Here is a 24,404-nt window from a genome sequence, read left to right as displayed (position 1 = left end):
ACTCACTTCGAGCAAAATAATGCATAATTCAGACAGGTACATTGACAATCAGTCATCCCTGTGTTTACGGGTGTATAACTATTACATAACACTTCCTGACCATGGCAGCACCCGTGCTCTGACCACGTGCCGTGAAGAATTTTATTGAATGCTGATACTCTCTCTCACTCTCATTTCAAATAACTAATATTTTATGTGAACTGCTGAAGTAGTACATAGCCGTAACGGCATTCTGATTGAAATGCACATAATAGCACATGTTTTCGTAACGGGCGTTTTAAGAAATATCATGCCAGGGACGTATACATAAAGGTCCCTGATCATACGCGCCTTCTATCTTTACTGCATGAAGATAAAATAATGCCTGATTCAGACAGGTATATAGAAAATCACAAGTACGGCACAATTTATAGAAAAGCTATCCCTGTGTTTACGGGTGTGTATAATTATTACATAACACTTCCTGTCTGGGAGAGCACCCGTGCTCTGACCACGTGCCGTGAAAAATCTTATCGAATGTTGAGACAACTCTCTCTCTCTCTCTCTCTCTCTCTCTCTCTCTTTCTCTCTCTCTCTCTCTCTCTCCCCAAAATCAAAATATATAAAGTTCTAAGAAAATTGAATTTTAAAACTTTCTTAATTTTAACATGGCTAGAGAAATAAATAATATACCACATATCGGGTAAAGAAGTTTTTTTTTTTACTTATGCACACAAACACAAATCTTTGTTCATATGATTCCCAATTGATTCATTCAAACAATCACATTCTTACTATTTTAAAAAGTACAAATACTAGATGTGTATATAAAATTTACTTTAGCTGTGTTCTCAATTACCCTCTCTATTTCTGATTAACCCTGATAATAGTCTGTTCGTTAATTGTATTTCAATCGAGTATATCATTAAAAGGTTATTTTATGGATGTATTTTGTAAACACTGTGTTATGAATACGCAGAATAATTTCCATAAATTTAAATTGAAAAACAAATTTTCATTTGTTTAAAATTAAATTATTCTATCAAGAAAATTTTGCAGTTTGAAAGAACGGACTATATACTTCTATTTAGCGGACCCCAAGTCACACTAATTGCTGCAGGTCACCCACCCTGACGGCAACCACCCAAATTCTATATACACATACTTTATACGTAATGTTACGCAATTCACCTTCCTCTGTTGGTCAACTGACACTGCGAAATTTTAACATGTGATGGATACCCTAGAATAAATGATCATTCATATTTTTAAATCCCGGGTTTTGAACGACAAGCATAAATATTGGGCGACCCACTGAACATCATACTTTTGCTAGATTGGATAGGAAAGTCAATTTTTAAATAGACACGATTTTAACATTAGCATTTTCGTAAATTGATTGACCTTTTTTTTTATTTTAAAACGTTTAATAAACAAGTTATACAACTTATATCAATATCTTTCGTTGGCATGGATGTTAGCGCGAGGGGGTCATCGATATGGGAGAAAGCCGGAGTGTCCAGAGAAAACCCACGTGTTCAAGCGGGCAACCAGCATATCTATTCAACTAATGTCGATCACGGGGAAAGACTCGGGTCGCAGCGGTGATCAGCGAGTGCACTTTAAAACATTTTATATCTACATGTATTTTGCTATTCATTAAATGAGTTCTTTAAATGTATTTAAGAGAAATGACCAAGTGTAAGGTATGTTTTGAAGGTAAGAATTAAATATGAAAGATTGTAAATGAAACGCTAATTAGCATGATTAGTATCCCTTTCTCGAGGCGAAATAAGATATTTTGGTGAAGCGTTTATTATCGGGTATATAATTATCAATCAAATTCATTGATAACCAAGAATTGTCAGCGATGAATGTGCCAAGATTAATTTATATGTAACGCCATCGAATATACAAAATAGTATACAAAATTCTGTATTAGCATAATTACACTTTCCTTTTATTTCTCCCACTTTTTATTAAATAATAATAAATTGTAACAATCAAGTCCTTTTTATAAAAAAAAAAAGGAATATGAATTAATATTCATTAATTCTCTCAATCATATTTCCCGTATAAGAAGAAATGGGGGAGGTAACTCGCGTTAAAAAAACAAGAATAGTTTTCACCTGGCACTGGTTTCACAGTACCGCGACGGTGTGGCCAAGGTGAGAAGCTGTACCGCGAGGATGCGCGGTTTTACCTGAGTTACCTGTGCTAAACCGCGATCATTTTCACACCACGAGGACTCGCGGTAAATACGTAAACCGCGTTGGCCGTAGTGTATATATACTTCTTCTTCTAAAGGACATCAATACAGTTTTACATTGACCTGACCATTGAGCCCGCTTAAATTAAAAAAAAAACCCACATTGGTACAGTAAATTTCTAGCGGAGAAACACTGTCCTTTTGAACATTTTTTTTTTTTAATATTTACCCAACAACAAGAGTCTGATATGACAAATAATAGTTCTATTTCTTTTTTAAATACTATAACCATCCAAAATTAGATTTAATAGTTAAAGGAAAATGGTCAAAAATGCAGTCATAACTTTTAACCAATACATATTTTGGCACCCGATGCATGACGAATGCTTTTGAATGGAGCTGACACCGTTTGTCAACATTGAAACTAATGTGCACTCATGATGTTGAGATTTTAGGCCGATAAAAAGTTTTGATCTCGACAGATTAAGCATTTTACTGGTTTTTTTATTCATTGATTATCTTATTGGACTATCGATCTAAAACCTTAAAGTTTATTAATTTCCATTAGTGAAAACCTCACCCATGTACGGTTTCATTCCTCTTGAGTTTTCCAAACAAGCAATTGAACTACTTGATGAAATGAAAACCCAAGTGATTTTATAATATTTTCCAATTGTTATCGGGTATTTGGTGGTCAATATAAATTACCACCTCTTGTTTAAACATATATTGCTAAATCTTTCAGTGTTAAAATATATTATCTGATATAGGTGTGTTAACATTATGAAATTGACGAACTAGTTAACTAAAATGAAACGTTTAGAAACACCCTTGTGATTAAAGTGTTTATCACGTATTTTCATGATTGTACTCATGTATATACATTTCGTATTTTTATGTTTTAAAAAAGGATTTAACTCAAAATCACGTCCAATTATCTAAAATGTATTCTTAGAATATTTTTTTTTTACTTGTGCAGGCAAGTCATGTAATGAATACAATCAGAACTGACCATGTTAAAAAAAATACTATTATACAATATTTATTCAGAACTCACGTTACTCGCTTTTTTTCAGATTAAATATGTAATTTCTAACTGAGTAAAAGGCGAATCAAGGAATATTCAAATAAACAATGTAATTTTAACTCACATAGATCTCAGGTAAAAATGTCGAATAAAGCGTGGTTGTTATTTACCCATTTTCATCCAATGATATCATCAAACAAGTTTTGTCATCAGTAAATCAGATGTGATCTATGCTCTATCACTGTTGTCTCGAGCTTTTAAAATGTAATAAGTGGATAAATTCAATCATTTTAAATGCATTTCGATTTATTTTTGATATAATTTGACATGATGTTGGTTTTTTTCATAAAAAGGATGAAAATTATTCAAACACAAAACACACATTAACATTAAAATAGCAATTAACATGTAAAGGATATGTTTATAGTTTAATATTCATAAGTTTAAAACCATACAATCATATCAAAGTAAAACAAAATAATTTACAATATGTGTATGTAAAATTCAACATTCTAGCAAGGAGATCACGGTAGGTGCGACCGGTCAATAAGGGATGCTTACTCCTCCTTGGCACCTGATCCCACCTCTGTTTTTTTTAGGGGTCCATGTTGCTCTGTCTAGAATTTGTATTACGCTTTATGGATTTTTGGGATGGTCGGCAATTTGTTACTGTCATTTTGAAATGAAATAAATCAATGTTATTGTCTGATAAAAACAGAGACACATCTTTTTTGCAAATTAATTCGCTATATCTCTCTTATTGACTATGTATCTGTCTCTTTTTTTATTGTAATTTTCCTCATCGTAACTGACACTCAATTTGATGGAAACAACAAGATTGAGAAAAAAATATGCTCTGATTTCAAAGAAATATATAGAAAGTAACCAATATGATTTGCCAAATATCCCAAAGACTCGTATCTTGCTCATATCTGCATCGTATTACCCGCTGAAGACTCATCGGACGATTGTGTCATGCTAAAAAGACGCTTCAACGTTGTTTTAAATTCAACAATATTTATAAAATATATCATAGGATTTAAGAAAGAGTTAATGTTTGTTATTATAAATACTAATTATAATACTACTTTTGGTAAAGGTTGAACTATACCCACTACATTGCGCACCAAAAGTGGACCAGAAAAATCATCATCATGACTACAAGTAACATGCTGACTGACTTCATCAATTTCAATTATTTCTGGCGTTTGCTATGAATAGTGCTGTTAGAAACTTTTGATATGGACGTGTTCAAGTAATGTCTTTTTAGACTGCACATAGCTAAAAAGGAGAACAAGAACTAGAAGAACTCTGGAATAGCTATAATACTCGTGTATACCAAATGTATTTTCGTCTGTTTTTAAATTATACCTTGCCCCATTCAGTTATGACAAGATACCTATGACAGCCAATAGGGAAAGTCTGATACAATGATATTATCATCGGCGAAGAGGTAATAAGAATTGATACAAAGCAAAAATTTCCATTTCTTGAAATACTTTCAAAACTTTTTCTGATACCGTTGAAGAATGTACTAAACTCAAAAAGAAAATCTGTTACAGAAAGTGACAAAACAAGGTTAAGGTATGTATTTTGCCGAAGTTAAGGCGTCGAATACACCACAATGATAACCAACACATTTAAAACCATTACAGTGATTCTACAAAAATAGGTCCCATGGACACCAAAGTTTCATAGAGCGCGTTTTCAAAAGAAAACTCTTTTACAGAGGAGTTAGACAAATTTACACTTAAGTCACTACATTTCTCAACAATATATCCTGCCTGTCCATCGTCTATGAAATTGCAGGTTTTATTCTCATTCAGAGTCGAAGAAGCAAGAACACTTTTTGGATTGTTTTGAACATTGTTTTTGAAATGTTTAGTGAGAGTTCTATTTTCAGCTTCTTTTTCAAATATATATTCTCGTTTTGTGTTGCGAGTATTTGGAATGGGTGTCCTCTCTGTTAGACATGTAAAATTGATCTGAATAATTGTATGATCACATTCTGACGAACCATTTGTTCCCTGTCCACGCCGTTCATTTGCCGCCCCCAACTGCATAATGATGACAGACGTCAGAATCATTAAGTACATTCGACAGTTGTAGTTGCTTTGGAGGAATGGAGGAATCATCCTAAAGGAATATATCTTTTTCCTTCTTTAAGTAAAAAGTATCACACATTTAAATCTCCAGGTTTATTAAAAGAATGTATTTGCTAAATTTTATGCTTGTTGTGTATCATCAATAAGCATATTCAGGAAAATTAACATTGTTTTTTCTGAAACAGTTTTGAATTTAATATCAGAGAAATATCACAGAGTAAAGGAAAAAGTATATTTGTTTAAAGGAAATATAATTATTTTTTTTCTCCTTAATTTCAAAAATTATTAGAAAAGCATGCAATTTAATTATGCTTGGTCGGATTTGTTGATTGACTTACTTACTAAAGAAGTAACTGGTTTCCCCCAGTAAACAAAGAATCAACATAATTCACAAACATACGAAATGAAGTACGCTAATATAGTCTTATTGAAACAGGTGTCATATGCAGTACATTTCACCAAAAGAAAGATTTTCATAGATTAATGTATCAAATAGATTATTTGATAGCAAATACAGTGTACCTTCTTTTGATCAGCTAAGAAAAATAAAAGCAAGCTTTAAAGAAAATTGTCGTAAATACGACTTACCATATCAGATTAGTTATAAAACCGGTTTGTCAGCATACTTTGCCTGATCGTGTATGAGAAAACAATAACATGGAGATTTGGTGAACATATCTTTGCAGGTATTGCTTCAATGTCTTGTTTGCTTTGCTTTTAAATAAAATTATTTACAGGATAAACATTTTTTGTTCTAAAATTCAAAATCAAGAATATAACTGTTTACATTTTTAAGATATTATTTTAAGATTTTATTTATACCATTTACGATATAAAACAAACTAAACAATTTACTGATGAAAAAATATTAGCTTTCTCAAGAACGTTTTATTTTTGTAGCATATGTTCTCTTTGTTCAGTAGAGAAACTTTCTGATTTTTTATCTACGATTTTATCATAATTGTATCTTTGTATTAGTACGTTATATCCAGCAAAGTGCAAATTTTGTGAAGTTTTATATCATGGGGTATGTATGTTTAATTAATATACGGTAGAAAAAAGTGCTTCTAAGAAATAACGGTAAAAATTATATTGCTAATTACACGTTAAAATGTAAGAAAAATGTCAAATGTAGTTTTTCAACAATTTTCTTTTAAGTGCGAATTATTGATATTTGCTCTATATCTTTATAGTGAATGTACATGCGTTTTTATATGCCCAATAAATAAACAAATCACTTTTTTTAAATCTTGCAAATGCATGTACGCTACATCCGGTGTATGAAACATAACTTTTTTTAAATTAAAAGTAGACCAAGTGGCTTTCATGTCCGGTTTCTTTTTTTTTTTACAAAGCATGATAAATTCCCGGTTATAGTTTTGTGCACATCAATGATCATTTAAGATGAAATGTATTTGATTTAAATTATTATACAAGTATGGATCTTTGGATTTAGTACAATAACATTGCTCACATTTTTCAAAAAAAGAGAAAAACTATGAAGATGTCAAAAAACTTTTAATATGATACAGTTTGAATTAGTATATAGTTTTAGTGACTGTTATATTACGTTTATTTTGTATATGTGACAACAAAACTAAACAAAAAACAAAAACAAAAAACAAACACAGGATGACATTTTGCCATTCAATCAGCTGAATGTTAACTGAAAGGTCTGGAAAGGTGACAGAATGACTTAGCTTTGCCATTTAATCACCTTTCAGTTAAATTTACTCTCATTTCAATTGAAAAAAAAACAAAAAAATATTTTATCCTTCAATGGGAAATTTTTCTGTCACACACAATATACTTGAATGATAAAAAGCAACTTAAATTTTTTAACCTGAATTTTATTGAAATGAATTTAACTATTGAATATTAATGTTTAAACAAAGCAACTTTAAGATGTAATTTATATCTTTGCTGTAAATAACGGATAAATATGGCCAATATATAATTTATTAATATAAAGTGCAAAAACTACAAAATACTTTTTACTTAAATATCAATCTTAACTGCGACGTTACATATGAAACATTAGCGATTCTTTAAACTCTAATTTCAGTTGTTGTCTTACATTAGTTGTCTTTTGTCTAAATCAAATTATTCAGTCAGTGGAAGCCTAAGTTTAATGCTTTCCGGGGTTTTTTTTAAAATGAAATTGTCAACAAATGCACTACTTAACTAATAAGGCATAGACACATGTAGGAATTTACGGTTTAAACACACTGATAAAAAAATATCTAAAAAGTTTTATTTTTTTAAAATTCAATTTGGATTTAAAAATTGCACACGAAGAAACATGAAAAAAAAATTTCTCTTCCGTTTGGGCTATTGGTGTAGTTCATTTAACTTCTTGGTCCCATCAATACATGTAAGGCAGGACAGTGAAATTTTATAATTTGGAATAGATAACAACTTGTATTTTTCTACACGGCAAAATGTGAAATATATGTTTTGAGTCTTCACGTATGCATCGCTGAATACAAACATGTGCACATCAAAATGAGTTACATAATTTAAAATATCATCGCAGCATATTATGATATAGTTAAAAAAACATGTTGATTTTTTGCATGCATAATTATTCTAATAAAATTAAATCAAATTGATTTTTGGTTGAATTGAAATTCCATAATATATGAACTCACATTTAACAATTTAGGGAGACATATGTCACTGAGTGTGTCATAGTTGATCAACTGCATCCAGCAGTTAATGTCTTTCTATAATCTTGTTTAAAAAAGGTTTTAATTAGCATTGAATAAGGCTATAACTTAAATTAGACGACTTACTGAACATTCAAGCAATTTTTGTATGATAAAAGCATATAGAATTAATAATGTGTGCAAATGAAAGACTTACTCGATGCTCTGCAATAAGCTTTGCTCCAGTTTCTTTGCTACTTTCACTTTTAAACTTTTTATAGCTTAAGATATCTTCAGATCAACAAATATTTTAAGCTTTCCCTTTTTAGAAATTATTTGCCAAAATCAACTAAAACCCGTTAGCTGGTGAGTAGAGCTCTTTCGGGAAAATTATGTTCAATATATATTGGGCATGTAGAGAGGTCTAACCTACCCAACGTTAGTTTTCTGAAATATTCAATAAATGTGTGATTCATCTACTGCATTTGGGTCACTGGCATTTTCTTTACTATGCTTTTATCATCAAAATACAGGGGCTCTTTTAAAAAAAAAAACACAATGATGTCCGTCGATCGAAAATCGTCTTTCCACCCGAATTTTCCCGGTAGGTTGACTCCGTTACCACAGGGAATTATATGATGAACTTTTAAATGCAAGTAAATGAAAACAATTGCTTAATACTACTTACCTTTGCTTTAGCTATAAAATTGCCTGCATCTTGATCTTCTGTTTCCCTGACGTAAAAATGTGACATATATTTGTGAGCGACAAAATTAAAGTCGATTCCTCTTTTAAATCCATATCCTTTCATTTCGACATACAAACCTATAATTTTGAGAAGACTGATGAACTATTTAGTTTCATATCTTCGTCTTTCAACCTTATCATTAGCATTAAAAAACATTCATTAAAATAGAACTGCATAGGAAAGAATTGAATTTACTGGCAATTATGAATGTTTTGTGTCATTCTATTTTACTTTATTTTTATATCTGAGAATCCAGAAGCACTTTTAGCTTAATGACTTAAATTAGCGATGTACTTTCAATGATATGTTTACGACATTAGACTTAGAAACATTGAATTGTATTGGTATGTAATTTGAAACTATAAATTATACAAAATATATATAATATGGACTCCTCATTATTCTGTTGATACTAATAAAGGGGCATGGTCACGATTCGGTCAGAGATCATTTTTCCGATTTTAATGTTTACAGTGCTTCAGGAAGGCAATTTTAATAGGCAGCCAAAATTTAAGACTAGTGTTATTCGTCGAGTCATAAGCAAGTTACAGAGCTTACAATTCTTTAACATGTAAACAAAACTTTTGTTTACATTTTAAATGTTAAAGCGAAAATTCAAGTTGTAGGCATGAAATAAATTTGTTAAACTTTAGGAACTGTTTATTTATGCTTAAAGTGAATAAGAAGATTGACAAATCAGCTTGAATTTTTTTTAAATTATATATTGAAATAATATGAACAAAAACAGGACACGTTCTTTGTTTACATGACAAAGAATGGTAGCCCTGTATCTTGCTCATAACTATACGACTGACTCTTAAATTCATTTTAGCAGAGGAAATGTATTTTTCAAGCATTGTAAATATTAAAAACAGGAAATAAAGATTTACTAAAATCATGACCGTGTCCCTTTAATTGGAAAAAAAGTCGTCAAACACAATATTTGAGGTTTATCACAAATTAATACAATAGATCGCATAGAATTATGAAAAACAAAAAAAAAGTAAAGAAAGGGTGTTTTTAGACATTTACAGGAAGCCTTTATATATCTTTGTTTGTAATGCTTTTTATGTAGCATTGGTATGCAATACAAGTAATTTCAAACTCATTTTTGTTGTTGGAAATATTGAAAATATTTTAAAACTGACATGATTTTAAAGACTAGAATCCTTCCAAAGCGAGCTATAAGTAGGCCTATAAGTTCGATTGCCACTTGCCGAATTTAATCCAAGTTCTTCTAAAAAACAATTTATATTACGAGCTATACAAACAACGATAGTGGTGTATCCTGTTTTGTCAGCACTGATAAAAAAAAGTAGCGAGATATTTTTTTGAGAAATCGATAACCAGAAAATTAGTGATAACTTGGCCGATATGAAGGTCAAGCAAATGTAGCCCTAAGACAAATTAGACAAATATATGTAAAAAACTCAAATATCTTTTTATGTATCTAAAGTGAAAAAATAACTTGAAATCCTGTCTTAGTGGTGTGTATGGTGATTGTGTAGAAAAAAAGTACATAGTTTTTTTTTCTAGTATATGATGAAGATATCATCTGGATGAATACAAAGTAATTTGTGTGTTATAAATGAAATATACAGAATCATTTACATGTTTACACCTAGAGAATTGGGGTTTTGTTTCACTTTGTTTGTTTTTTACGGGAGGGGTTGGATTACTAGTAATAGTGAAAAGAATCATCGTAATTTTAATAAAACTCAATTTGCCTGATGCTTGATATCATCCATACATTATAAAAAGGATAATATATGTCAAGTAGAAAAATAATTTAGTGAGTTTCTTGAAAGCTTTTTTGCAAGCGTTGCATATTATGAATGCAATAAAATTTCATATTTTGTATTGAACAGTTTCCTAAATATAAGATTTGATAAAAACGCAACATGGTATAAAGTGTATGAAAAAGAATATAAAAAAAAAACATATCGCCGTTCTATCTTTCATAGATAATGTTTCAGTTTAATGGTTGATTTGAATGAGGAGGCCATATATTTTGACGTTATCGATGTTCAGAAAGCCATTAGTACAGCGTACTGTAATCACAGAAGGTAACATGTCGTGGATAGTTCTGTACGCAGTCCTCCATCTCTATGTTACAGTGATCCATTCATCAGGCAAAACCCCGCATCCATCCGTAAAGGGTTCGTTATGGGTGATTTCTCGAATAATAAAAAAAGTGAGATAGAAAGGGAATTATTTTTTATTAATGATAATTTCATTCTATCAAAGATATATTTCATTTGTCATCTTTGTACCTTTCATTCAAATCTTTGAACATTCATTAAAATGACCATATGGGGGGGGGGGGGGGGGTAGGGAATGTATTGAAATAAATTAAACGTGAATCATGTTAGGATATACGCTCTTAAAGTTGCTGGTACATTACATGTATATCATGGCATTTCATACAGTATCAATCCATTAATGTTTTTTCTTTGTTTGTCAAAAAAGTAATATATCAGATGTACTGTAGATGAAGTTTGTTTCTTTCCGAAAAAAAAAATGCATCCGGAGATGACTGGATCTTACTCTAATGTCAAAATACAAGCTTAATTGGATATTGTGTTCTTTGAAAAATGTAAGTCAGTTTTGTCTTTTATGGTTTGGCTACGGAAGAAATAGATTGTTATTTATATGAAAACTCGTTATCTTTTTATTATTAGCTATATAAATAAAATAAGCTAACGAATGAGAACATTTCTTCAGAGAAATCAAACAACTGTAACTTGCACTTATTTGATTGTTCACATATTTAAGGAATTTTAAGAGGATATCGGTGATTTCCGCTAATTTTGTGTATCCCCGACCCTTGAATTTAGGGACAGATTTTAACAAGCGTACCAGACAACACCATAAAACCTACTATGCCAAGGTGAACTGACGTTAAAATCGCTTTTTGCAGAAGATTTCATGGACATCGTTACCTAGCGGAGACACACAAGGCCCGGGGCAATGGCCTAAGTTACTCAGATGACTTTAAAATAGGACTTTCTTCAGAAAAAAAATAAAATCTAGATAATACGCGAATATTTATTCCTCGTGTTTTACTAGTGGCTGAAGAAATTTATCAGCTGTTTAAGTAAATATCTATTTAAAAAAAAAAAAAAAAAAAAAGAAGAAGAAGATTTATAATCAGAGAGCAGAAAAAACTTAAAATTATACGTAAAACGTTTATCCGGAACATTTCAGAAAAAATAAATAACCTAGGCATGGCCGCCTCCGATAATTCTGCACTTGCTAACATCTAAGATATTTTATGGCATATCAGTGATGGATATCATGACATTAAAAAGTTGAGTAAATTTTTAAAATGCAACATTAAACTACAAAATTAAAGGATTTTTATAATAATCAGAATAGCATTTACATTTAGTACTCTTGTTTTTCAAAATCAATGAAACATTAACATGAATATCGAATTAGATTTTTAAAGGGATCATTTCAAAAATTGTGTGTATTACATTTCTTTTTTAATTGATCATACTGGAGAAACGCGTTCTTGTAAGAAAAGAAATAATTTCATAAGAATTCTGCAATAGATTTTCTATTCAAATTAAAATATGATACCTAAATGATGATTATGGATTGATATCATATACAAAAAATGACCATGTCATCGAATTTGCTTTCTTAGGGGGCACTTGTACGTTGTACATCATTTTGAAGTTGTTTTATGAAAGCAAAGAACTATTAGAGTTTGTTATACATATTTTTTTTTAAATAAAATACTACAAAACTGAAGCACAGTGTTGGATTTACTATATTTTTTCGGTACAAGTATTGATGCGGATCGGAATGTAAATCGGAATGTAAATGATTTGTTGACTAGATCAAACTATGTTTAAAAATCTATTTAGACTATTATAAATAAATTTAGTTGATATGAAACTTACTACAGAATTTTAAAATCGTCTGTTTATAAATTGGTTTTGTACATTTATCTTGCAAAAGAAAAGGTTTGTAATATAATGGAATATATGGAGTAAAGGATCTCTTAAATAAACATTTGATATGTACTGGAAGAGAGGATCTTAGATATGTTGATATATGACTAACAATACTGTTGTATTGCATTGTACAAATATGCAAATCAAATTTTTTTGAAAACTTACATGTGACAAAAAATTTCCAGTATCATCTAGAAAGTCATTGATGACCTTTACACCTTTTTTGTACCAACTTTTTATAAACAATGTTTTCATACAAACTCTAATATGACTATTATACCAAATAGGCATAAATAAAAAAATTTTCATCAAAAGATTTTATAACATAGAGCATTGATTTGAATACATCTTTCCAAAAATTATTATTTTTCGGAATAACACATTCAGTAATAAATGCATCACCAAAATCTAGTAACAAGTTGACAAAGTCTTCACCATTAATGGCCTTCAATATGGAAGTCCATGAGCTATGTCCAACAATTAATCTTTTAATCCATGAACATTTTAATGACATAATAAACTTGTTAATATCCAACATTTTTAAACCACCTTTTCGATATTCTTGAATAACTACTGCACGTTTTATTTTATCACATTTGGCATTCCAAAAAAATTCAAAAATGTCTTTTTTCAATGTGGTGATTACCTCTTTAGGAGTAGGTAAAGACATAAATAAATGGTTGATTTTTGGAATAACTAGAGATTTTACTACCGTCAGTTAGATAATGTTGAAAAAAATATTTCAGCATGTTAAATAATAGCAAGGTTGCCAATAACATAAAATATTAACGTGTGAATTGATGACGTTGAACAGTTGAATATTGCGTCATAAGCAAGTTGTTATTGAGTTCTGATGATTGTGATGTAAAATTGAGAATTCGATGTTCGTAGCAATTACTATTTTTATGTGTTTTATATATCTGCGCAAAGCGAATTAGGTCCGTCGTCCTTACGTTTATCATTTGCAATGTTAGAATACGCACGTCATGTGACTACGAAGTATATATGACATCATAAATGTTTTAGATATAACGCTGAATATCAATCATGTAATACAGTTTTAAGGAAATATTCTCTGTTAAATATTGTTCCGTTAATTCAAAAAATCTTTTTTTCCAATCGTTTTTAACCCCAGGAAATACTGTACAGCCGGATGTTAGATACTCATTTACAGACATCATTAAGGTTAAATGATCAAATAAAGCGTGGTAGAGTGATAAAACAGAACTATTTTTTTTTTTTATAAAAATATAACATAATGCATTTAATAAATTAGTTTCCCAAACTGACATGTTTGCAAACACCCTGATGATCGAACTGTCTATTACAAATCTTTATATGTATCCTTATGTATGTATATTTAATGTATTTATGTTTAAGATTTCAATCAAATAAGCGTAAAAGAAGAGGGTTTTTTTCAAATAATATTTTTTTTAAATATGATGAACATATATATTTTATTTACAAATGCCAGCTGAGTGATGTACATAATTAAACTTAATACGTCACGATATATATCAAATCTATCTTTGAGCAAAAGGCGAAAACGTTAAAAATAGATTTCATCAAATGTTCCAATGACATCTTCATTTCCTGCTGATATCTACATCGTACTGGCTGTTGACGAATCAGACGACTGTGCCCTGCTGAAAAGACGCTTAAGTGCTGCTTTAAACTCAGCAATATTAACGAAATAAATTAATGGATTTAAGAGAGAGGCGAATTAATGGGTATTTAACTACACATAATAATTTTTAAATATGGTAAAAACGGGCAACAGGAACAAATACCAAATTAGCGTGGTTGAGAATCGAACGTTCACACATTAATATTATAAAATCAGTTCTTGCCATATATTCATTAATTAACAAATATTATTAATGCTTTTAAAATGTAAAAACAAATGACATTTGTTTTGACATAATGATGTCAAGTTTATTTTTCATAAGGAGAGAAAAAATTCACACACCAAAACAGACATTGACATTACAAATAGAATTAATCAGGGAAAAGCAAAATATTTACAAAGCGAAAATCATGCAATCAACACAAAGATAAACATAAATAATTTGCAGGAAAGCAACGATCCTTTTTCTAACAGCTAAAAATTGTGAATGAATCCAGTGTTGTTCCAATAAAGCAAAAGTGCCTCTTTTTGCAAATTGATATGATTTGTTTCTCTTTATGTATCACTTTTGTGCATGTGTCTCGTTCGTTTTCTTTATCTGGTCTCGGCGACCAGATATATTGATGGAAACATATTTCAACAACTTTCGTCTTCATGTCCGACATTTAGTTTGTTTGAAACAACAAGGTTAACAAATCATTTTATTTCATTTCTAAATAATTGCTGAAACGTTAAAAATAGATCTCGATTTCATCAAATGTTCCAATGACATCTTCCTTTTCTGCTGATATCTACATCGTACTGGCTGTTGACGATTCAGACGACTGTGTCCTGCTGAAAAGACGCTTCAGTGCTGTTTTAAACTCAGCAATATTTATGAAATAAATTAATGGATTAAAGAGTGAGTTGATGTTTGCTAATGCAAATGTTAAGTATAATACTAATTTTGGTAATGGTTGAACTAAGTCAACTACATTGTAGACTAAAAGTGGACCAGAAAAAATTAACAACACTGCAAGTAGAATGCTGACTGACTTCATTGATTTCAAATATTTCTGACGTTTGTTGTTCAGAATGCTGGTAGACACGTTTGATGGCGACGAGTTCAGATATCGCCTTTTAAGACTACACATAGCCAAGCAGTAAAATACTACAACTAATACCATGTAAACGATCTCTGGAACAATGACAATGCAGACTGTTATGTACCGAGCCTGTGTTTCTTTGTTTATCGAACATTCTGCATCAATTTCAGTGCTAAGAGTTTTGTAGAAAAATGACAATGGAATAATTACCATTGACCAGCCAATTATATACCAAATGTACTTACGTCTGTTTTTAAATAATTTCTTGCCCCATGCAGATCCAGTTATGACAAGATACCTATGAAAACCAATGAGGAAAGTCTGGTACAGTGACACTGCTAATGGCGAAGAGGTGATCAAAATTGATATAAAGCAAATCTCTCCATTTCCTAAAATATTTCCCAAACTTTTTCGAAACCCATTAAAGAGTGTACTGAACCCGAAAAGACAATCGGTCACAGAAAGTGACAATACAAGGTTTAGGTATGTGTTTCTTCGTAATTTTGGCGTCAAATACATCACAACAATAACTACCAAATTTAAAAGCATAACAGTACCCCCTACAAGAAAAAGTCCAACGGACACCATAATTTCGTAGAGCACGTTTTCAAAAGGAAAAGAATCCCCAGAAGAGTTAGAGGCATGTCCACTTACATCATTACATTTCTCAACAATATTTCCTGCCTGTCCATCGTCTATGAAATTGCAGGTTTTATTCTCATTCAGAGTCGAAGAAGCAAGTACACTTTTTGGATTGTTTTGGCCAGTTTTTTGGAAATGTTCGGTGAGAGTTGTATTTTTAGCTTCTTTTTCTAATAAACTGTCGTTTTGCAGCGTGTTGCGAGCATTTGGAATGGATGCCTTCTCTTTTCGACATGAGATGTTGATCTGAATAATTGTATTGGCACATTCTGACAAACCATTTGTTTCTTGACCGAGCCGTTCATTTGCCAACCCTAGTTGCATGATGATGACAGACATCAGAAGCATTAAGTACATTTGACGGTTATGGTTGCCCTGGAAGAATGGAGGGGTCATCCTAAATGGATACTTCTTTTCTTTCTTCAAGTAAAAATTATCACACATTTAAATTTCTTGATTTAGTCTAGTCCTAATTTCTTAAAAGAGCTCTAGAAATACGTTTTAACGGCAAATAACGGCAACGCCAACTAATTTGGTCCAGCATTGTTTTTTATCATAATTAAAGTATCCTGAGTCTGAAAAAATATGCTGGTCTTCATGAAAACGGCGTTATGTAGGTCAAAATGGCGATTCAAAATGGCAGACAGCCAATCTTCAAATGTTTCTCTTAAAGTCCCTTCAATGGGAAAAAATAATGACAAACACTAATGAATTGATTCATATGATGTCTTATATGAAAACGGAGATACAATCAGGTACTTAGAAACAGTGTACGACATTAAGAACTATTCTAGCATATGTCTGTCTCTTCCTTTAGTACCGTTCTAGCAAATAAATCTAACTTATATATCATCATATACACTGGAAAAGCTCTTGATTCAAAATGAGCCGAGATCAACATATCGTCCAGCTTTATAAATAGTAATAAGTACGCACATTATGTTTTGGGCAACCCAAAGAAATTTACTCATTTTAACATAACTGGGGACTATTTATATATTGTATAAGGAATCAAGCTGTCTATGTTTTCGTTGAAGATAAAAGAACCTCTTGCAAAATTGTTAACATGTGTTTGGCCAAATGTGCTGAGGTAAGTATATTAATGTGTGTCCATATTCAGAGGAAAAGTTGAGGCCTTTTTTAGACCATGCCAGTGTTAATTTGCAACATATCCTCACAACAACGTTGCTGTTGTATGTATGAACCTCTTTAAAGCCGATAAACATCCCTATCAATGTTGTTAAAGAGAAAATGTTCCCCTTTTATAGAGCTTTGAATTAGCATTTGGTTCATTTCATTCACTGATATGGTGTGACAACTTCTTATTTCTACAGCATATCGAGAAAACCGACATTATAAGTGAACAGAAACAAGTATGAAAAAGGGAATTAACTGACCAGAAAATCAAAGAGTTGGAGAAGTTCTTTAGTTATATGGATAAACAAGACACATTGCTCACTGACGCGGTTTAATTTGCTTTCTTCCTAAAATCAAAGCCCGGGAATATGTCCCAACTTAGGATTTGCCTTACGTTACATATGAAACAAACACACACAAAGATAATGATAGTGAGACATGCATATATAAGCATGCCCATATTACCTTGCCCAGCCGAGATGGGATAAAAAAAATTAAGTGATGGTTGTTTGTTGGTGGAACTAACGACCTTCTGATCTTATACCTAAAGTTTTCTTAGATTTGATAGCTTGCAACTGCCCCACAGGTTTTAATTTAATGTGTGAATGTAAACGTGCCTACTTCCTGGGTAAATACATTTGCAAATTTTAAATCGCAATGTTATCATTCAAAAATAGAATGTATAAAAAACATCATTATATACTGAAGCTTAATAAGGGAAAACGGAAATTTTCTTCCCAAAAAAAGCTGGTGGATTTTTTTTCTATCAATACAAGTGTTCAAATTTGATTGTCAGTTACATCATCAGTATTGAAATTATGATATTCAAACAGTTTTCCCCATTTAAGAGGCCTTTAGTAGTCTATATAGAGATTAAAGAAATTTGGCTGCTAGTATACACAAATTGGAATTGCCATTTTGACAAAACAAACGTCATTTTCATGAAGACCAACACATTTCATCAAACTTGGCACAACCTAATTATGAGAAATATGTTTGCTAGACCAATTCGTAATTGCGTATTATTATTTTTTCCATTAAAGAGATTGTGAGACGAAAAATGATGAAATCTCGCTGTCAACTATTTTTATCTATTCATCGCGATCAACATATTTTATTGGACTCAGTACACTTTAGTTATGATAAATTCTGTGCTGAAGTAATTTATAATCGTTTGTAACCTCAATTTTTGGGAGTTGATTTTAATCAATTCTCTTATGCAGTTACTCTGACAAACCGACAGTAAAACAGTGTTTGGACCAAAGCACAAATCATCGCCGCTGACTAGATTTAGTTCTTGAGAATAATTGATAAATTCGAAAAAATGTATGCTAAAGCATTGTTTTTCGAGGAAACTTATTTATAAATACCTTGAAAATAGTCAGATTTTAAATGGTGCGAATAATTTATATATTTTTTGTAGTTGTGTGTATTCTCACGCCAGAGTTCAATATAATCTCGTGTAACTCGTCGCCCGGCTGTCTCCGTAAATCTCCGACAAGCAGAGAGTCTCTCTTGCTTGTTGGAGATTATCGGCGACAGCCGAGCGTTTGGTTGAACGAGACGAGGGTTCAGTGTTGCTTGGATCCATAAATTTTCCAGAAATATTTCTATCACTGATACATAGTTTGATTGAATTTATTCTATCTTTAAATTCATATGGGGTTTTATCAACATTCTTGTGTCTGTCGAAAAAGTCCGAAAATTCATATTATAAAAATGTGCATAATTCAAATACAGATTAGAAACTACCTGTACTTGTCATGCAAAATGACATCATATATTTTAAAATAAATAAACATCAATAAAATCAACTCCCGTCAGTTCTTCGGTACTTTGATTAAGACTTAAGAGAATTAAAGAATTTGCCTGTCGACCATTTTGACATAATAAGCGCCATTTTTGTCATAGCAAGCATATTTTTTCAGACTAAGCACGCCATAATTAATTTGCAAAAATAACTTTGTTGGACGAATTTTTATTGTTTTTTTATGCGTTCACCCTAGTTTAATTTTTTCAGGAAAAAATTTATAAAATCTCGGTATCTGCCATTTTGAATCGGCATGTTGACCGAAGGACTAAGTGCGGTTTTATGCAATGTTTGCCCCCCCCCCCCCTCAAAATCAAAGTTTTAGAAAGAGCTTTACAATAAGGTGAAAGATAGTTAAAATCATATTGAAAATAAAGGTGTAAAAGGTTATCACCACAATGACGTCATAATGTAGAAATGACGTCATGAATATTGCATTATTTTGATAAATTGATGTTTTGTAGCAAAATATGGGTGTTTTCCGATGGTTTTTCGACTGGGAAACACCGAGCGCAGGCTTGCTCAAGTACAATTTTTTAGTATAATATGTATAACTATCTGAAGAAAAACATATGTTAAAATCGCACTTGAGCAGACCTGCGCTCGATACTTCCGAATGCAAAATAAAGAGCAATAATAAAAATATCTTCATTTGTTTGCAAATTTGTGGGAATTAGGACATTTAAGTGACGTCATAGATAAACAGCGAGTGAGCAATGATGACTAAAATCAAGATTAAAGTTATAGGCATCCTCTTTACAATGATTTTTGAAGATTTCATTTTTATACGATACTATTTAAAAATTGGTTGAAATCTGGGGCAGATATACGCAAGAATGTTGACCATACCGCACATAGTCCTTTACGCTTTTTGGGAATTTTTTTCAAACTAAGCAGACTTAAGATATGATAAAATACTAAGCTGGATCATTTCAGTATTGTTTGTCAATAATAAAAAGATTTTTAGAAAAAAAAATATAAAATTTGATTGTCCGCCATTTTGAGCTACCTTACGCCATTTTCATGAAGGCCAGCATATTTTTTTGGAATCAGCACACTTTAATTATGTTTAAAAACCATGATGGACCAAATAATGATTATTTGCCGTAAAAAAAAATTCCGACTTAATCGGACTAGACTAATTTACTTTCAAAAATTTAATTGTTAAAATTTATTTTTTATTGTGTATCATGCTATAAGCATAATTAGAAAAATTGGCATTGTTTTTATGAAACATTTTTGAATACGATATCAAAGAAAGATTACAAAGTATAGAAAAAGGTATATATATTTATTAGCACATATAATTATTTGTTTTTCCTTTTATCAGCAAAGCATGCAAATTAATTATGCTCGGTCTGATTTGTTGATTGACCTATTTACTATAGAAGGAATCGGTTTTTTTGCATTAGACTGAAGATCAGCATAATTCAGACAATTATGAATAGAAGTACGCTTATATGATCTTACCGAAACAGGTGCCGTGTACATTACATTTCATTAAAAGAAATAGGACTTACCAGATCAGATTAGAAATGAAACTTCTTTGTAAGCAAACTTTGCCTGATCCTGTATGAGAAAACAATAACATGGAGATTGCCTTGTGGTACCTTTATATCAATCCGCTCTTTAGCCAATCAAGTCACAGAATCGCACCAATGGTCAACATATCTTTCCAGGTATTGCATTAATATTTGATTTTTGTTTGGACGATCATATTTTTCGATATTAAATAAAGCCATTTGCAGGACAAAATCTTTTTGGTCCTAAAAATCGAAAGTATGAATGTAACTGTTGACATCTTTAAGATATTATTTTGAAATTGTCTTTTATCCATTTATAAAATAAAACACTCTTAACACTTAACTGATAAATAAAGATATAAGCTTTTCCAGGAACATTTTAATCTATCGTTTAATCCCTTTGTTTAGTAAAGAAACTTCCCAATTATTGTTATGATGTTATGAGAATTGTATCTTTATATATGTACATTATAATCAAACAAATTTGGTGAACTTTGATAGTTTAAGGTAAATAAGCTGAATAGATTAACGGTAGATTATAGTGTTCCAAACAAGTTTTATTGCTCATTACACGTTGAAATGTAAAAAAAAGGGAAAAATGTAGTTTTCAAAAAAAATTCTTTATTTTTTCAATGTGCGTATATTAATATTTTCTTTTTATCCTCATAGTTAATGAACATGCAAAAAGAGGGGTAAGGGGTATATCTGCACTTATTTTCTAAGTTTACTTAGTTAGTTATTTGTGTAGTTCGTTAAACCTCTTGGTCACATCAATGCATGCAATTCAGAGAAAGTATTCATTTTATTATTTAAAATAAATAAATACTTGTATTTTTCTATGTCAAGAACCGATTCATTTGATTAGATTTAGAGTATTCCTGTAAAAAGAATATTCAAATAAATAACAAGATTTCAAAAGATTAATTGATAATAATATTTTTACCAAACCATTCATTAATTTTTTCGTTTTTTTTTAAACTAACTTCTTAACAGACAATAACTGAACAAAAACTCTAAATGATTGGATTACTCAAAATATATTCAAACGTATATTGTTTGTCCCAAAAATCAGTTTTAGCTTTAGCGAAAATAAGTGTAAAGGCAATATGTCTAATTAAAAGTATTTAAAGTACGTCATGTTTTCTCAGAAAATACACTATCATATGTATGAGTATGTTAAACAAGAGCAATCCAGTTGTTCATCAAAATAATTATTGCCCATCGACAAAATCAATTAAAAATTAAGGAAAATAGTTCATCTGTACTGTATCTATATATCGAATAATTCTGGTTCGATAGCCGACTTTATGGCAAAAACAAGCCTATAATTGTGTGAACACTAATGAATTATTAAGTTTCGTTACTTTTGGTAACCAGGCATTAGCGTAACAAAGTTTATCTTTTTTATCTCAGAATCCAGAATCACTTTTAGCTTAATGACTCAAATTAGCAATGTACTTTCAATGATCTGTTTACAACAAAAGACTTAGCAACATGTATGCAATATGAAACGATGAATTAATTATGTCCTTTCAATTACTTTTTTTAATGGCACCAGAATTAGATAGATGTAATTATATACATGTAGGTGTGTATTATGATTGGTATGAATATAAATATAGACAGGTCTGCTTACAAATGCGCACAATTGGTACCCATGGAATTTCCAACATATTATTTGAAGACCTGGTTATTTTAAAAACTACAAAGATGTTGTTAATCAGAAACGCAAGCATCTTCAGAGTATTTAGTTACGCAGGTTGTGTAGATTATGGTTTGTTCAAAACATGATACCTGGGCATTAAATGGGGCCTCAACAGGGGTCAAATTTTTATATAAGAATATATAGAGAAACATCTTTCAAAATCTTCCTCTCAACAAACAATTGGCCAGAAAAGTTATATGAAAGCATAGTCAAAATAGTGTAGATTCAAGTTTGTTCAAAGCATGATCCAAAGGGGTAGGCTGGGGCAACAATAAGGGGTCAGATTCTTAACATTGAAATAAATAGACAATTTTTTTATAAAAAATTCTTAAGAACCATTTGGCCGGAAAAGCTTAACAAGTGTGGAAGTATTCTCAGGTAGTGTAGATTCAAGATTGTTCAAATCATGATCCTCGCAGGTATGGTGGGGCCACAATGGGGTGGGGGGGGGGTTAAAAGTTTTACATAGGAATTAGCAAAGAAAAATCTTCATGAATCTTCTCAAAAATTAATCTGCCAGAAAAACTTAAAATTGTGTGAAAGCATTAGCAGAGAATGGAGATTCGAGGTTTTTTTTCAAATTTTGATCCCCATTGGATATTGTGGGACCACAATGGGGGTGAATTTTTTCATAAAGTAATCGGCAAGAAAAGCTGAAACTTGTGTGGAAGGATCCTTAGGTAGTGGAAATTCAAGTTTATTCAAATCATGATCCTTAGAGGTATGGTGGCGCCACCATTGGGGCGAATTTTTACATAGGAATATATTGAGAAAAAACTTTTTAAATCTTCTTATAAAAAAATTGGCCAGAAAAACTGTCACTTGTATGTAAGCACCCTCATTCTAGTTCGTTCAAACCATGATTCCCTGGGATAGGGTTTGGGTTATCATGGGGGTCGAATTTTTACATAGGAATGTAAAGAGAAATATATTAATTTCGAAAATCAATTAAGCAGAAAGCTGTTACATGTACTTGATTGGAAGCATCCTCAAGAAGTGTAATATACAGTAAAAATTATAAAAATTTTAAATAAAAAGGATTTATTATAAAGGGCCATAGTTAATTTTCACATAGGAGATATTTTTGATCATTCTAAAAAATAAATAGTTTATAGTATTTCTAATATACAAGGTTATTATCAACATTTGTTGATTCTCATTTGTTTAGATACTTTTTGTGCAACAAAAGGAGCTCAAAGTTTAATGTATATATGAACAGTTGTTAAAGATATTTTTTGAAAAACAATGCTCATTATGTGATGTAACTATGAAATCATCTAGTTACAAAAAGGGCTCAACAAAAGAACATGTGGACAAAATTTTGAGTACAGGATCCATTTTACTTACCATTCCTTGTTCCGATTTACACTCCTATAAAAAGGTTTTCAAACACAGGGGCTTTTTGACTATATAACTATTATATGACTGTATAACTATTTAACTATAGTGTCTCTCTTGAAAAGGTCAAAGATGTATCAAGAGATGATAATTACACGGATTAAGAGAGCCGATTGAACATAATGCAAGCAAAAATAAAACTATTATGACGATGATAGTTGATGTTTTAAATGTGATCATTTACTTCTTTTCTGATTTAATTAAATAGTGGTGTTTGTTTATTTACAAACACACGATGTGACAATCGATTCAAATGTTCTTCATATCATTTATCATAATATTTTATCATTATATCCATTTATGTTTGCTCAGCTCCTGGTTTGTATATTTCCATTGGGCTTTTAATTTGAACACTGTTCATTATCGCCACAGTTCATGAAACACTGGTACTGCGACCAGGTCTCTAAACTATTCTCTCCGTCTAAAATATTTGATAAAATTATGGTTACAAAAGTTAAATGGATTTACAGAACTTTCACTCCTTTAGCCTTTGTATGTATCAAATAAAACATTTCGCGTATAGTGACGGACTTTCTGGTCGATTAAGAAAAAGTTATAAGAATAAACTGGGATCTTTAATATTTCGTTTTTAAATATTTAACGCAGCATGAATTAAAATTTTTGAAATTAATTTTCTCGTCTTTAACACACATATCCTTTAGTAAGCATTTTTTGAAACTTTGGATGGACGATTCTTACTTAGATATCTGTTCGCCTGTGTTGTCAATTTTGCGGTTAAAGCTCAAATAAGGACCTGTAACTGTCCCGAAGATGATGATATTGAATTAGTTAAGCC

The 24,404-nt window shown here is 30.9% G+C and overlaps 1 long non-coding RNA gene and 1 pseudogene across 1 annotated transcript; one reads left to right on the top strand and one right to left on the bottom strand.

Annotated features, from left to right (window-relative positions):
• The first annotated feature begins 10,787 nt into the window (after positions 1-10,787).
• LOC128158612 (ryncolin-1-like) overlaps positions 10,788-24,404 on the top strand; it is a 31,152-nt pseudogene continuing 17,535 nt past the window's right edge.
• LOC128158620 (uncharacterized) lies at positions 15,064-16,174 on the bottom strand. The gene is made up of 3 exons (XR_008240018.1): positions 16,048-16,174; positions 15,639-15,691; positions 15,064-15,142 (listed from the first exon to the last, which is right to left on the bottom strand). It is a non-coding gene; the product is annotated as an uncharacterized LOC128158620 (long non-coding RNA).

Source organism: Crassostrea angulata, chromosome 8 (genome assembly GCF_025612915.1).
Source record: "Crassostrea angulata isolate pt1a10 chromosome 8, ASM2561291v2, whole genome shotgun sequence".
In the NCBI taxonomy this organism is placed as follows: domain Eukaryota; kingdom Metazoa; phylum Mollusca; class Bivalvia; order Ostreida; family Ostreidae; genus Magallana; species Magallana angulata.
The sequence above is the reverse complement of the archived record's forward strand: the minus strand, read 5'-3'. Positions and strand labels throughout refer to the sequence as shown.